The 17,695-nt window shown below is 38.2% G+C and overlaps 1 long non-coding RNA gene across 2 annotated transcripts in view; it reads right to left on the reverse strand.

Annotated features, from left to right (window-relative positions):
• Window positions 1-406: 406 nt before the first annotated feature.
• Window positions 407-17,695, reverse strand: part of LOC309392475 — a 65,369-nt gene continuing 48,080 nt past the window's right edge. The window contains exons 3-5 of one of the 2 annotated variants that reach the window (XR_014175448.1): window positions 8,933-9,072; window positions 1,250-1,322; window positions 407-756 (exon numbers count right to left, since the gene is read on the reverse strand). This is a non-coding gene — a long non-coding RNA (uncharacterized lncRNA). Of the gene's footprint in view, window positions 757-1,249; window positions 1,323-3,481; window positions 3,700-8,932; window positions 9,073-17,695 lie in introns of those variants that run through there. The other variant, XR_014175449.1, reaches the window with a different exon arrangement.

Here is a 17,695-nt window from a genome sequence, read left to right on the forward strand (position 1 = left end):
AGACGTTCAAAAACTATAGAACCCCAAAATGCCAACATATAGCAAGGCAATATGTTACTAAGTTAGGGATTCTAAACTGGAAACCTTACCTAAACCCTTTTTTACAGTTCTTACAGGGCATGTGATGGTGACATAGCAACATGAAAGCATAAGGTAGCTTTTTCTACTCCAGATTTTAAAAACATTTTTTTAGAGGTTTAGGGAGGCTTTTTGAAAGTAAAAATGTTATCCTTGTTCCTATTAGAGGCTTAATGCACTTATTCTAGTTTGTCTTCTCTTTAAAAAAAATTTTTTAAAATACACACACACACACACACACGTGGATATTTACAATGGAGTTTTAAACCAGATATTGACAGTATAACCTTCAGAGTTTCTGAGCCTGGAAGCAAAAAAAAGGGGTACATATTATCCACAGGCTGCAAGTTGCCAATCCCCCTTTAGCACCCCATATTTCCTCTCCCCTCCCACAAACACAAGGAGGAGAACTACCATAACTCAGGTACCTCTCATGCCCAACCCTCCAAAACCGGTCCAGAAGGATACTATGGTCAAAGTATCAAAGTCCGCTGAGAGCTCCAGGAGGCCAGAATGGTTGCATCATGTCCATGTCAAGCTTTCCAAAGGTCAACAACAAATGCGACCAATGCCATTTCAGTGTTGTGCCCAGGCCTGAGTCCAGATTGAAGAGGGTCCAGATAGTCTACTTAATACAGGGCTGCAGCTGTGTGCCAACCACTTTGTCTTCAACTTTCCCTAAACAGAGAAAATTAAAGACTGGGTGAAAGTTGCCAAATACAAGAGGATGGCCTTTTGAGAAGTTGTATACTCTCACCTCATTCAGGGCAGGCTGTACTACCCTCTCCCACAAAGAGACATTAATTACCACTTGGACCCAACCACCTCCCACCTCCCAGGAAGCCTTAACCAACCAGGAGGGGCATAGGTAGCCACGCTCAAAGTCCCAAGGAGCCTATCCACTTCCTTGAGAGAAAGTGACTCAAACTCTTCCTGAATAACAAGGCTCACACATGTCTTTGTCATCTCCAAAGGATCTGCCCATCCAGAATCCAACTCCAAGCAAAAAGGATTGACTTTATCTGTCAGATATCAAGAATATTTTTCACAGTGAACCTACAAGGATTACACTTTCAAAAAAAAGCCTAGATGGCTATCTACTGATGCAATGAGAGCAAAGATGTAATTATGCTTCACCGACCTTATTATCACCAGATAATAAGACTCTTACCTCTTCTTGATAGCACTGTAGGCATCTCTTACCTTGTTTCATCTCTCTGAATCATTCAGTAAACCATGGGGTTCTATAAAATCCACAGAGAGAGAAAGTTCACACAGTTTGGTCCACGGCTCCCACCACCTGCTCATTCTCAGCTGTATCAAGAACCTCAGCCAAACCATATTATTACATGTTTTGGGGAAAACTCCAAGCCCCCTCTGAAATCACCCTGGGTGTCTCAGGTGTTTGGAATGAGTCAATTGAATAAGTGATGTTGGACATTGTCAACCACTGTATGTGGCCTCCTGGAGGGTGTCTGGTTGGAGGAGAAGAGGAAGGAGAAGAGGGTGGAGACAGAAAATTATGTTTGATAGAGTATAACCAGAGATGGTGTTCTGACCGGTTTACTTGAATCGGTAGCAGAAAACGCAGGTGGCCCTGCCCACCTGCCCAGCTCAACAGCGTTCCATTTAGGCCCCTTTTTTAAGCAAAGCGCATGCATGGAACATGGAATACGCATGATCACATTTGCGAAATGGTAGGGAAGGTAAGTTAATATCACCCCTGAGTATAACCCTTGTGGCGGAAGCTCCTATTGTGGAAGTATCTGCCTTTCTGACTGCAAGGGGGAAAAACACAATCCCACCGGAGGTGGATTGCTACTGGTTCACACCGGTTCAGGCAAACCAGTAGTGGAAATTGCAACTGGGTTGCTGAACTGGTAGGGACGGCCGGCTGGCCTCGCCCCCAAACCTGTTCCCTAGTCGTGCATGCCTTTGCTGGCATGTTTTTTACTCCTTTTTTAATGTTCTACGCATGTGCAGAAAATTTTTTCGGCAACTGTGCACGGAGCGAACCAGCAGTAATGTCAGCAGAAATCCACCCCTGAATCCCCCTGATTATATTCATAGGTTACCTGCTGTTATGACCCAGTTTACAGAATCTGGAGCAAAGATAAAGGAAGGACTATAAAAAGATTCATCCTGACCTAGCCATGAACTTCTACAATAGCTGTTTCTCAGATATCTGCCACAACTTCATACTCAGTTGAACGGAGGTATAACAGGAAGCCAGTGTCAGCTAGAAATAATTCTCTAGATTATTATCCAAAATTTTTGATTTCCTATAGATCCAGAACTTTCCTTTTTTTTAAAAAAGTGCCATTTGGTTGCAGCACATAGTTTTTAAATCTCTCACATCATTTTTGGCTGCAGGCAATGCTGCTCCCCATTTTCCTGAAAGGTATACATGATTTATTTTCCTTTGGATGACATAACTTTGGGAAACAGTGATATCTATGCAACATTTGTTTTCTTTATAAACACAGAAGCATCTGCCTCCTATGGCTAAATTTGCAGGCCAGGGCTCTCTCTCCTGGTCTTCCTAATTGTAAATGGAGAACTGCAGAAAAAAACTACATTTACCTCTTTCCTTTTACTAAAGGATTTCATATTCCAAAGGTTGGAGGAAACAGAATTCAGGCTGAAGAGAGACATGTCTGCCCTGTTAAAATACATTTGGAACATAGCGTATTCTAGCTCTTGACCAATTTAATAATGATTGCTAGCAATATTACAGAAAAATATCCATTGAAAAACTGCATCTCAAATTCCGTGGCAATAGGTTTCTTTATATAGTGTTATTTTATTGGCCAAAACTGCACTATGCACATTGACTATAACAACCCTGATATAAAATTACATTACATTGGAAGAGAAAAATACTGTTGGATGCTTTTGGTTTTTAAAATGTTTGAGGATATATTTGCAGACTGGCAAAGATATTGGCTAAGGTAAATTACCTCATAAAATGTATATGTATATATAAATTTAAATATTCCCACTGATTTAGACCTGGCTGGTTTCAGAAGATTTTCCAAGATACATATTATTTCTCTTTCTCAGAAAATACTCAGAAATTCAATAATCAGATAATCATAATGAGAAACAGTTTGATCTAGTAGTTAAAGTACTATACTAGAAAGCAGGGGATGGTGAGTTCAAATCCTGCTTTAGTCTGAAAGCCAGCTGGTCGCTCTCCCTTAGCCCAACCCACCTCAAAAGATGGTTGGGAAAATAAGAAAAAGGATGTTGGATATATTCGCCACCTTGTGTTATTTGTTAAAATAATAAACGCAGGTTACAAATAATAAATAATATAATATGTTAAAGGGCTGCCTAAGACAAGAGAAGTAGTGAGAAATTGAATTTGAGAGAATTCACTTGATTCTACTATTTATTTGATAGATCTTCAGATAAATACAAACTTGTTCTTTACAGATTTCAAAGAAGCTTCCAGAACTTTTTCAGTGGTCTCCCACCAAGGTAAAGCCAGGCCTGCTTGTCTTCAGTGTCGAATGCCTTTCTAGGCCTTCAGAACAGATTATTTGGGAGTAATTTCACTTGCAGCTACTTTGACTTGCAGTAGATGGCAGTGAGTAAACACGAAAGGCTTGCTATGGGCTGAAAAATAAAAGCCCGTTTGAAATATGGAATGCATTTAGTGTAGAATAAGCATACTTGGGTCTGACAGGATAAAAGGATGAATAGATAGGCTAATAAAACATATGAAATTACCAAACTAGACAGCGATGACCATATGAGCAAATAAACTAAGTATGTTTTCATGACAGTGATTACAGTCATGAGGAACAATATTCAGGAAGTTAGTTCTCTCTCTTATTATTAAAGCAATGGGTAAATAGAGATCAGGTTGGAGCTAGAAACAAAATGATAGCTTGAACTCTGCAAGATTTGCCCATGAGTGAATGTTTATACACATCTGCTCAAAAGAATGTCCTGTTTTCAACAAAGCTTGCTTTCAAACAAGAATAGAATAAGATCATAGCCTTAATGGAGCTGGGCTGATTACTCTGACAACGGTGATTTAATTAAGTACAAAAGTGGAGCTTTACGTAGAGCTAGTCCTAATTTCCTGGTATCTCTCCAACAAGCAGGTTGTCAGCGATTATAGATCAAGATTGGATACCATTTTCATGAAACATAAATCGCCTCCACCAGTGTCACCCAACCAGTTCAAACCCACCAGGATTATCATTCGTGAAATACAGAATATTTGCTGAAAAAAAGATGAAGTGCCCTTTCCAATTGACCAACAGATGAAGGCAAGGAAATTTAGCTGATACCTCACCCTCTGAACCAGCTTACGTTCAAGAGTGGTTGGAGTTCCCTCCCTCCAATGTTATATAAAATGGAAATAAAAACATTGTTCATATACCCCTTGCTCACATTTTAGATCACATTTTATGCGTGTATCCAGAAGCATGCAAAACAATAACAATCCTGAATTCTTGCTTTGAGCAACTCTAAAACTACCTAGAGCTACCTAGAAGCTACCTTTCCTCTATTTAACAGCCCCTGTGAGAAGTGACAAGAAATACACTTCCACATGTACTTATGCAGAAGACCCACACGCTGCTAAGGGGTTTGAAAAAGGAGATGGGGAACTTCCCTTGAAATCACCAGTATTCTTAAATTCTGGGGGAAGAGAGTTGCCTTGAGTAACGAAGGTGAGAGATGGATTTAATCACAACCACATAGGTCTGCATCTGGTTCCAACCAGGCATAAAATCCACATGTCAAAATTTCTGTATTTCATCAAAACCAGCCTCTTGCAAAGCTTTTTTTCCCCCACCTACAAGGTGCTATCGTACACAAGTTTCCTTGGAAGAGATTCCAGCTCAGTCCCATTTTCAACTATTGCTTCTATTTTCTTTGTTTGTCTTCACTAAGCCTTAACTCGTTTTAATAGAAAACCAGCTTCTTGTCAACATTAAAATCACGGTGGGATATATCTACAGGAGGCATTCTTTTCTACCAGCTTTGATAGTCTGCTAGACAAATAACTTAGATACCTGATAGATAACACATTTTTTTTCAATTAGTGTGTGTCCCTAGAACCAACAAATGTAACTGCTAATAAATGTTTTTGGTCAAGGTTGCTATAGTATTGTTTGTTGCACCGTAAAAAGAATGGAATCAAGTACATTTTTTCTCAGAAGACAGATAAAGGTAAATTTCCCTTAGCACATTCTTGATCATCCTAACCCTAAATCTCTCAAAAGATCTCACTTGTATTGTCTAATGTTGCTATAGGAAGGTAGAACTTTTGCCTACCCTTCTACCCGAAATCCCAACATCACAGGTAGAGGACGTTTTGCTGTCAATAATTATCTTGAAAAACCCATGGAAGATTATTTCAATAGATCAGTGGTTCTCAACCTGTGGTTTGCTGACCCCTGGGGGGGGGGCACGATGTCATCACAAGGGATCCATAAAGGCTTGAAGAAATGTTATGATTTAAATCTTGAGTTAAGTCTTGGTGGTCTGTGGCCGGGGTCTGTGGCCACAAAAGTATTTAAAGGCGTCTGTGGTGAAGAAAAGCTTGAGAACCACTGCAATAGATGATTACTGTGGTGAGATTACTATCTGCACAAAGTTGGAAAGATTCGGCATTACCCACCATGGAAGAATGTTTGGTGAAATGGTAAAACTTGGGGAAGATGCTGAGATGTTTGGTGAAACTTGCTGAGATGGACAAACTGATTTTTTTGATTGGAGAAAAGGATAATATGTACATTTATTGGTGACTTGAAAACACTTTGTGGACTTCTTGTGCAAAAAAAAAGAACTTGTGATTTATGATTTTGAGAATTAGGAAACACAGATTATAGAAAAGGGATTATGTAACTTTAGAGCAAGGAATTTGATTAGAATGTTGTTTGATTATATATTCATTCTTTTACTTTCTTTCCCTTTTTCTACATCCTTTATCTTTGTGTCATCTTTAACTTTCCTGTCTTTTTATTTTTCACATTTACTTTACTATATGTTTTCTTTGTATGTATTTCATAATGTATATACATTTTTTAATAGAAATTATTTTTTTTAAAGTATTTGAAAGACTTGCATTTCAGCTCTGAAAATTTGAATGGACCATGGATCTGAGAATACTTAAGTGTTATGAAGCTTAAAGTTTGAAATTCTTGAAACAAGCAGGAGGAAAAAACGTTATTGTTGAAATGGAGGAAGGAGAAAGATAGGGAGAATATATATCAACATTGAATTAATCAACTAGTAGTAATGGATAGCATAGCAGTAATGGAATAAAGAGAGGGAGTTGTTCTCCTAAATTCTCCTTATGGCTTACTTTTACAAATATATAAGAACAAGTGGGTCTTAAGACATTTAGGGCTTTAGACAGTTGAATGAACACTTTTTATTTTCCCCACAACCAAATATGGGAATCAATATTTTGAAGTTATATAATCATTTGGGGCCAATGAAACCCTTGGAACAGTCTTCAATGGAAAACTGTCATAGACTGCATTGAAATGATCCATGATAGAAGTTTTAACTTAACCAATGTGATTATTGGTTTCGTATGATGATGCTCATATAAAGCTGACTTAAATTCAAGCAGACCCTTGTTCAGCTGGATCCTGCCAAATTCAGCCTAAATATCTAGCTCTGTGCAACCAACCATAATAATACCAGTTTAGTTTATTACAATCTCCTCAGTTCAAGCTAATATAACTATGCTATGCCTGCCTGTCTGTCTGTCTGCCTGTCTCTATCATCTATCTGATTCTGTGAAATATTACTGTTGTTTCAAATTAGGGAAAACCCTTTAAGTAATTACAGGATAACTATATTTTCTCAAGAAATTGGGATGTGTTATTTTTTATTTGTTACCGTAGTATTTCTTGGAAATCTAAATGTTTTAAGTGTCATACAAAATTCAGAAATAATATAAAAATAATAAAGAAAATATTTAAAATGTAGTCCAGCCTAGTAGCTCATCCTTGCTACATAAACAATATTTAAGGGGAAAAAAATTAGTACAGAATAAGCATAGCTAGGCAACACTGAAATTAAAACTGCTGTCCATACTATTGGGACTACAATAAATTACTAAAAGATTAGAACAATAGAAAGGTCTTAAGAGAGTAGTTGGAGCGAAATGCAGACCCTAACTTTCTTAGGTTATTTAAAAAACTTTGAAATTTTTTTTAAAAATATTTTTTGTTTCATGGTTACATATTCTAAATGTACCCAACAGGGATCTCATTATTAGTGAAGAGATTCCTTCTTTGCAAGGGAAAACAATATAGATCTAGATAATGTTAAGAGTCAACAAATATGTACTCATCCTCATCCTCATCTTAGCCATTGTCTATCCATTGCAGGATGAAGTCCTCTTCATGTTTCCAACCCATACAGGTCCTGAGCTTTCTTTTGCCAATTGGGCTCATAATACTTGCTGATGTCACTGATCCAACTTGTTTAACTTTCTTTCACAGATGTTTTTTATTAAGTGGGATTTATTCTATGACTGCCTTGGTCCGCTTGCCATCAGTTCTTCTTGCTATGTGACCAACCCATTTCCGTTGCAATTCTTTTACTCTCTTGACGATATAGTATATTTTCGTGTGTTCTCTAATCCATTGTCTTGCAACACTGAGCGTGTACAAAGCATATAAAGCTTATCACTGATTCATCACAACCTTTTAAAATTTGATACTAATGACATGTGTGAGTGCCGTGACTTGCAAAAGTCTTGTTGGCCACATGGGCTGAAAAATCTGGAATTTACAGTCCATGTGCATTTAAAAAAAGGCTGGGGAATACTTATTGATCATTTGTTTCATGATTCATCTAGTCTGAACATGTGACCACATGTTTTTTTGAGCAGGATTCTGCCAAAACGTAACCAACCACCAATGTTATACAGCTCAACAGAAGGCAGTTTGGTCATCTCTGTGAGCTTATTTTTATCTTTTAAATTTTATCTTGACAAATTTTGGGTATACAGTTCATCCGAATAGTGCCAAAAGGCACAAACACTAATTTTCTTTCTGTCTTAGGACTAGATTCTAAACGGGCAAATAGATGTGGCAGATGCAAAAACAACAATAAATGTAATAGCTTTAGGACAGCTAGGTCAGTTTATAGTGGCTGAAAACCGAGTTCCCTGCTTCCAGATAGGCTTTAATGATAATATTTTAGTTATATCTATGAGAACAGAAGATTCTACAGATCCCAGGCATACTTTGTAGATATAAACAATAATAGATTCAGAGTTCTCTTGCCTTGTAGAAACACACCATTTATATTTTTCTGCTAAATGAGCAAGAGAAGGATTGCCAACATGTAATTATATAAAATATATACCATGCTGATTAGGGATTCTTGTTCTTTAATGTTCAAAAGAAGCTTTTAAGTTCATGTTATATCTTCTCTCTTCCTTTCTAATGAGATATGCCTTATCTGGCTCAGGGCATGAAAAAAGATACAATTAGTTTGAGGGGAAAAAATGCTAATAGTGTCATCACTAAGGAAATTTCTTCCAAAAGTATAAGATGAAGTCTCAATTTTTCTGAAGCTTTCTCTTGGTTGGGTGATGGAATTCATAGTCAAAAAAATATAATTAATTGAAAATTCCCATGCAGAGTTCTGCTAAATCAGAGTAGAATTTGGCAATTTTTCCTATAGGGTCAGGATAGAAAAAAAAGGAACTTTTTGGCTAACCTGCTTCCAGAACTGCAAATGTACGTATGTATGTATATATGCGGATTGCTGCTGGCATTACTGCCGGTTCGGTGCGCGCACAATATATTAAGAGATTGTGGTTTCAGTTTCCTCAGGGTAACTAAAAGATGACGTCTTCTCTTACTTCCTCGAGATGGTTGCTGGTCCATATTTGCAACAGGTTGACTTGAGATCCACTTGATGCCGCAGTCTTGAGATACAGTCAACCGATGATTAAATAATTCACACAATAGAGAGCCAGTTCAGCTTTAAACAAGACAGGATCTGTTTGGAGATAAATATGAACATAATTATGGGGGTCATTTATGCAGCTTAGACAGTTTCTGTAATATGCTGGCTGTCCTTGTTATGTGAACAGAGCTAATAAGTACAGTATTGTGTGGACCATATATTGCGGTTTTATATGTAAGCAATTGTATTTTGGTTCTGTTTAGCGACGTCTAGGGCTTACAGAATTATGCTCTCCATAATCAGCTAATAAAATTTTAATGCTGCTGGTGACATGCTTGGTGTCTTTAACATGTATTAGGTTAGGAGGCTCATCTGTTAATATGAAAAAGCAGATTTGCTTGCCATGTGGCCTGAAAACTAGAGTTAATAATCAGAAAAATGAGAAAGAAATACAATATACGCAATGCATTCAGTGGAAAGGAAAATTGCATTGCTGTGTTGAAAACAAGGGCCAAGCTAGCAGTAGTCTTGAAGGGCGGGTGTTGTAATATTTCTCAAAGACACCTTCCAAATTTAGTGGCACCAACATGGTCTTTGATCAGAGAATCATGCTGACACAAAGCCACCCCCCCCCCCCAAAATTTCAGGATCATAAAATGTTCAGGAAAAAGAAAACAAAGTTTAGTGACTTTAACATTCAAAAACTTCAAGGATGCTACTAGAAAGATACATGTGGTTTTACAAAAACAAATAGTTGGAAGTCAAAAGTACAGAATAGTTGATTTTAATGACTTGATTGAATTTTAATCAAGGTTTATTTTCCTGATCAATTTTGTTCCCTTTTAAGCTGTGCAGGCTTAAAGTAGAACACGGGGAGAAAAATATGACTAATAATGGCAAAAATCCAGTAATAACCACCAGGACTACCCTCTGTTCATCTGCTGGCATTTCGCTCTCAATTTCACCCAGCTGTCTCAGGCTAAGATGCTTCCTCATGCCCACAACAATGTGCATCCTTCCAGTCCTTGAGTCAGCAGAAAAATATGACATCACAATTGTGCTGCTCTGATGGCCGAGCTCTAATGTGCGTCAATACTGAGGCACAAAAGTAATCTGTTCGTACAGCTTTATTGCAGCACAATTTAAGAGTAGTAGTTGGTAAATTGACTTGCTTCCTCCCCCCCACCCCATCCCATGTAATGTCAGCTTCCAAGTGCTTTTGTTGAAGTATGCCAGGGCAAGTGTGGGTGAGTACCTAGGATGGGGTTTTTTGCCTGACTGGTAGGTCACCAGTGAGAAGTGTTCCATGTCAGTAAACTGTAAACACCAATGTTCAAAAATTGCCTAGAAGAGGAAAGTCTGTAGAGATTCACAGTCATCCAGATCATGGTTGTCCCAAAGGTGCTTTTTCAGGAGGCAACTGGTCTTTGTTTTTTTCTTTTGAAGACATTTCGCTTCTCATCCAAGAAGCTTCTTCAGCTCTGACAGGAGCTTCCATTCTCCACTATCCTATCAAAGCTCAAGAAGCTTCTTGGATGAGAAGAGAAATGTCTTCAAAAGAAAAAAAAAAGACCAGTTGCCTCTTGAAAAAGCACCTTTGGGACCTAGAAGAGGAAAGTGACATAACTTTTGTCAATAAGGTTCCTAAGGTTCAAAACATTCCATGTACATTAAATGGGCAGTGTTTGGCATCAGTCAATATCACGCACAAATATTCATGAGATATGCCACATTATATTAGACCAGTGGTTCTCAACCTTCTCAATGCCGCGGCCCTTTAATACAGTTCCTCATGTTGTGGTGACCAACTATAAAATTGGTGTCTCGTTTCCTAAGACCATCGAAACTATGTGTTTTCCGATGGTCTTAGGCGACCCCTGTGAAAGGGTCGTTCGACCCCCAAAGGGGTCTCAACCCATAGTTTGAGAACCACTGTATTAGACCATACTGACTATGAATATGTTACTTTTCTCCCAAAGGAATGAAAATAGAAGAAAACATGGCTATGCAAAATCCTTATTACAGAAGCAAAAGAAAACATTAATGCATTCCTTTGTGACAGAATCAATCTCTCTCTCTCTCTCTCATCTATCATTTATCTATCATCTATGTAATATCTATCTTATCACATTTCTAAACTGCCTATCTCACCTAAGCAATCTTGGGTAGTTTTCAATAAAAACAGAAAAAGCAGTACAAAAGGACAAACATGAATTCAACAAAGTTAAAACAGAAGTAAGAACAAAATTAAAATTAAAAAGCCGGAGGGACCATACTCTTTTCACCAGCCACTCCCAGGATTGTATATCATTCTTCAACCTTCATCCCATTGGCAGAGGCAGGTCTTAACACTCTTTTTAGAAGGAGAGTGATGGCCTGCCTCACCTCTGGAGGTAAGATGTCTCAAAGAGCAAGGGCAATGACAGGGAAGACTCTGTGCCTGGATCCCATTGGTCGATATTCTTTAACTGGTGGTATCTGCAACAAACCTTTCCTACCTGATTGGCTGGTCTCTTTCCCTCTTAAAATCATCAGGCATGGTTAGTTTTTATAGACCCATAATCTATTTCTTTGAAGGCCAACAAACACCAAAAGGCTTAATATAATAGGACATATTCTTTCACAAGACTTCTATGCTAGTATATGTAAGCAGCCAAAGTAATGACTCCATATTTGGAAAGAGTGGGTCAGGTATTACATGAGCAGATGCCTTTGTAAAAATCAGTTGTCCAGTTTCTCCTGCAATCCAACACAAAATAGTTATGAAAAGCAGAAACTAGTGATGGTAGAGGACATGCCTGTAGTAGCCTCAACAGCCAACAGAAGCTTAGAAGAAGCCAGTCATTGACACCAAAAACATAAATGAAACATTGTAGGTCATTCACATCCCAAGATTTGGATAAGGAATGATTAAGAAATATCACTTTAAAACTGAACAATTAAGGAGAAATTTACATTACTTCTGCAGTAGACTATGGATGAGCAAATGGTGCATCATGGCGACATGATCTCTACAAATGGCTAGTAGAGTATCTTCATGGCACTGTTAGTTGAAAGCACAGGTGAGAAATAAGTTACTCTTAAATAATTTATGCCTTATCTGCACTTTCAGCTAATGGTGACATGATGGCACCACATTAGCCATTTTAGAGGTGAGAAGGAAGAAGAGGGAAGAAGGGAGGTCCCAGTTGAGTATGCTGCTTTCACTTTTATTCTCTTTGATCCCCAAAAATACACGTAGAGGTGTTTTTGATGTTTCAGAGCTCTTAAATCCATTGAGTTGTTTATGAAAATAGAAGAGGCACCCTATTGCACATAAATCTCTAATTGTGGACAGCAAAAAAGAATAATATCAGGGTAAGCACAATTAGTGTGTTCATTCTTGCCCCCACAGAATTAGAGTGACTATCTGTCAAATTGCATGTGGGCCCCAAGATCTCCGTGTGTGTCTTCTTCAGCATTCCCAGTTTTGTCAACAATTGTGGTGTGTGTGTATGTGTTAAAGAAGAGAATGGAAGAAGGTAATCTCCCAGAAACCTCCCAGTAGAATTCCTGTCTTGGTCTCTAAGCCCATAGAATCATTGGAGAATCTGCTGTGATTATCCAAAGAGTCAAGACACTGAACTGGTACCCAATTTCTCATTGTTGCCCTAAACAACATAAGAGTAAATTATTCCTCTTTTTGTGTGAGGAAAATCAGTGGGAATGAAAGCTAAATTCTAAATTGATTTATCTTGGAATACAAAAGGACTTATTTCTTGATAGATATGCATATAATCTCAGTGTTAATGCAACTAACTTCATGTATGCTCAAATTCTGTTTAGTTTTTTTTTAAAAATCAACATACTTTCACATAAACTATAAAGTAATAACATAGTAGTACTTTATTGATTAGCCATTATATCAGAATACAAAATATAAAATACAGAACAATAATAAAACAGGTATGGATCAGAGGTGGGTTGCTGCTGGTTCGGACTGGATCAATCAAACTGGCAGTAGTGGCGGTGGTAGGAAGCTCCACCCACCCACATGCTTCTGCGCATGCAAATGTGCAGAAGTGTCATGTGCGCGCAGGAATGTGCGCAGAAGCGCACCCAAACTGGTAATAAAAGAATTAGCAGCCCACCTCTGGTATGTATGTAAATCTTTTGGACAAGATTATCTTGAGAGAAATGTCCTAAGGTTAAAACTTCAGGATCAAAGCATACTTCACAGAAAGCTTATATTTATCCAAAAGAAAGCCAGACATATTTTCTGATACATGGAAATATGACAGGCCCCCAAGCGAGGAGGACAGTGTGAGCAAGAAGAAGCTGGACTGTTCAGTAAACAGAAATGACAGGACTATTTTGTATTGAAGGGTTCTTGTTTTCCTATCCTTCTTTCACATGAAAATATTTTGAATCTTCATAGCTTAGAATTTTTCACAATACATAGTAGGAATACATTTAGCTAGTTACATGGATTTGATCCTATCTTGTTTTAGATCACTAGAAGTTAATCAAGTTGAGCAATGTGTCCAAAACACAATGGGCACCTTTCTTATATTTGAACAAGCAAGATAAATGGAAATATTTGCTTTTTACTACTACTGTACTGCTGCTATTTAATTAAAGTGTATTCTCCTCTCTAAATTGAGAGCAAACCCCACTCGTTACTCACACTGATGATGTTACCTAGCCTGGGTAATGAAGTGTCTGCAAGAAGGCAACCAAGCTCAGAAAGCACCAGGGACTCCTCATTATTACAAGTTACAAATATTCTCTTTTATCAGTATTCTCTTGTCTGCTTTGCATGTCGTTTGGTATGCTTTATTTTAATTCATCTGGGTAGGAATCTTACTCAGACATCCTATGTACTCTTGAAACATTTTACATGGGACAGTAGGTAAAATGCTTAGTCCAGAAGTGGTATTCAGCCAGTTCTGACAGGTTCTGGAGAACTGGTATTGGAAATTTTGAATAGTTTGGAGAACTGGCAAATAGGCTGGCCCCATCCCCGCTGCCTCCCAGGCTCCCAGCTGATCTTCTTTGTTGCCCTGAACAGGAGAATGGTGCTGGAAAGCAGGTTAGTAGGGTGGGGAGGGAATGGGGATTATGCAGTAACCTTCCCCTGCCATGACCACAAAGCCACACCCACAAAGCCACACCACGCCCACAAAGCCACACCCACAAAGCCACGCCACGCCCACAGAACTGGTAGTGAAAAAAATTGAATCTCACCACTGGCTTAGTCCCTCTTCCTTTAGAAATAATTCAGGTCTTTCCCATGTATAATTTTGAGATCTTTTTTTTCCCAAAAGCCAATCATTCTTTTACATCAGGCAACTTAAGGAGAAAAATATAGGACACATTCTCTTCATTTACTCTCATGCCAGTCAAACTTGCAAGCCAACTCACTTATATGGGGTGAAACACCATGGAATAAGAAGGAGGGGGAAACTTTATTTCTGAGTCAACATGCATAAGATTTCTTGGAAACATATTAATTTAACTATACCAATATTTCCTGGCAGTGAGTTTGGCTGTATATTTACATGAATTGCTACATTGATGTCTCTCTTATTTTTCTAAAGAACCATACTAGCTAAATATAGTCAGGTTGTGGATAGCGGGAAGAGAAGGGAGATTATTATTTTGCTTTCTCTCCAGAATCCAAATGCAAGCTTGGAGCATGGAAGCTGCATCTCAGTGCAGGCTTAAGGAAAAGCTAGAGGAAAAGCTTAACTAGAAGGCAAGTCTTTTAAGAGGACAAAGAAAAATCTGATCCACAGGAATTAACATCAACAGGAATTAATGTAAGAAGAAGCCCTGATTTTTCAGCTTAGTACACATTAGGACATTAAAGAAGTGAAACTAATTTTTGTCATTGACCTTAAAAATTTGGGGCTTTGGGAAAACTCCCAGCTGCTCCTTGCAATCCGTCACTCAAGGAAAGCAGAGCAAACTGTTTCTGTTTGTCTGCATTAAGTTGTCTTTTTCAAATCTTCCCAATACTTTCTCCATTGGGAAGGGTTGACCAGTTGTCAAACGACTCCTTGAGTTTACATTTAGAAAAAAGACAAAAGACAGGCACTTTACTCCTGACTGGAACCCCCTCTAGAGATATTGCATAATACAGGGGGGAAATGAACTTATGATTTATGTTTTTGATAATTAGACAGGATAGTTTATGTAAAGAAGAGAGTCATTATGTAACTTTTAAAAAACAAGTTAAAATTAAAATTGCATTTATAACTGCTATGAAGAAGATTGGAAGCAGCTTTATATCTTTTTTTTTTCTATTTCTCATTTACTTGTTCATTCTTTATATTTTTAGCTTCCTTTTTTATTTCTTTCTTTCTTTCTTCCTTACTTTGCATTGACTTCTATTCATTTTTAATTTTTTAAATAATTATTATCTAAATATCCACTGTTTAGCTTTGCCTTTTTACTTATTCCTCTCCCAAGCATTTTGCTTTTATGCACCACTAATTTAGAATTACCCTTGAAGACATCACCCCTATCAATTGCTCCCTCCATGTGATTACCATGATCTTCTACTCCAAATTACAGACCTGTTATTGCCTCTGTGGTGCTTCATTCCTGCAACCTTCACTCAGAAATGTGATCATTTCATGATCACAATCCACAATGCCTTCTTTCATACCAATGGGTAAGCTTCTAGGTTCACAATATGCAGGCACTATAAGGAACCAAACAGGCTGGATTTATAAAACATTAAGAGAAAACAAGATTAAAATTAATATAGCTTAGCATATTATGCAAATATATATGATGTATGATTACTTGATATGGTTAGTGTATTACTTATTATTATTGAAGATGTGATCTGGGAATTTTCCTATACATTCAGTGTAACCTTAAATAATGACTACTATCCTCCACTGGAAATTATATTCAACATAATCTGGGTTAGTTATTTCCTTTCCTTCCCTGTGGTAAAGCAAAAGGTTTTGAAAGAAAGAAAGACAGAAAGATAGAAAGTCTCAAGCCTAAATTGGACACAGGAAGACAGCTGTAGACTGAACAGGAAGTGCTGCCCAGGGCAAAATAAAACAGCTGTTGCGATTCTTCTGACTAGAAAGTGCTTCTGCAATTCCACTCAGTCCCAGATCAGAAAGCAGATGTTAGCAATTATTACACATAAAAAGAGCGGCACAGGATGAGCCAACGGAGGAAGAAGCAATCGGACCAATAGATTTACAACTTTCTGCTGCAAACCAGCAACTATTAAGAAACAAGTGTCAGTGTTTATTTTTCATTCTTCCTGTACAGTTCACACTAAAGGAATCATCACTCATTGCTTTTCTGTGTTCCCCTGCAAGCTGATAACCTAAGAATTCAAGCACAACAAAACTAAGATGAAAAGAGCTCTATCGTTTATCAAAACTGCTTTGCGATACCTCCTCCTCATCTTCCTTATGTGAACTGCTTGATCGGGGTCAACAGGGCAATTTGATGATGGAACATCAAGAAAAACATTGCCTTTCTCCTTTTTATTTAATTTATCAGCAAATGCGACCTTGCTAAATCTTTGTTATTAACTTATATCTCTGGAGTGCAAATTAAACAGAATGAAACTGGACCTTCTACTGTTCCGCTCTGATCAGATCTGAAGTGAAAAAATGTAAACAAATCCCCCAAAGTTAAATTACTCTGATTCTCATTAGAGAGAGCACCTTCTGATTCCATTGAAGCCTAGGCTCTGCTCTTAAAGCACATGGAAAAGTTTTTATAAAATTATCTCGGAATACCATTGAGCCTGTTCTGGTGTCCATGATGATGGAAGAATCAATATCTTTGGAGACCTAAGTCCCATCTATAGCACTGGCCAGTTATTACTGTCTCCCCCACACCCACAATTTCCATAATTCGTGTTGTTGCTCTTCCAGCCATGGGCAGGGAAAGAGAAGGGGTTCCCTTCCCCTCTGATTTTGGCACATCTTTTTGGTAGCACAGAAGGTGCAATAACGCCTACAAACATGGCTACAGCATTGATCAATGAGAAAAAAGAGAAAGGAACAGGTCCTTCCCCCACCCCTCCCTACACTTTGGATGGAGAAAGAAGAAAGGCTTCGAGAAGTATGTGCTGAATAGGTGGAGGATCTTCAGTGACCCTCCAGCATTTTTTTGAGCCTTAGCTAGAGAAAAAAATGGGGAATAGTAGCTTGTTCCATACGTTGCAGACCCAACTGGCTTTTATTTTCCAGACTGGGGGAACTTATAATGATCAGCTCTTTTAGTCATATGAATAGGGATTTGAAAAAGATGTCAACATGGAAATCAGACTTCTAACTGTGCCATAGACACAACGAAGGCTATGAAATCAGGGCTGAGACATCTGCATTGGCAATGGCTGCCCTGCTTCTGTGGCATCTGTTACAAATTCCTGCTGAGTTACATTGTCTTTATTTGAGAGTGTGCCAGTTGTTATAAGCATGCTGCCTGTATGGCTGGTATGATTGGTATGACTGATATGCTATTATTTCCCTTCAGCGTATCCCCAACAAGAAGAAAACATCTACCAGTCGGGGCACGGCAGGAGGAATGAGACAGCCCTGATGCTTTTGTTCAGTTCTTGGACTCTTCTTGGGTTTGTCTAGGCTGGTTTTCCAGTTTCTCCTCCCTGCCTTATTTGGACAACTCTGAAGTTCAAAATAATTTGAAATAAGGAAGCTCATAGGAAGGTGATTTCCAAGGCTGAAAGTAT

This window comes from Natrix helvetica (assembly GCF_964273705.1).
Source record: "Natrix helvetica genome assembly, chromosome: 5".
Lineage (NCBI taxonomy): Eukaryota > Metazoa > Chordata > Lepidosauria > Squamata > Natricidae > Natrix > Natrix helvetica.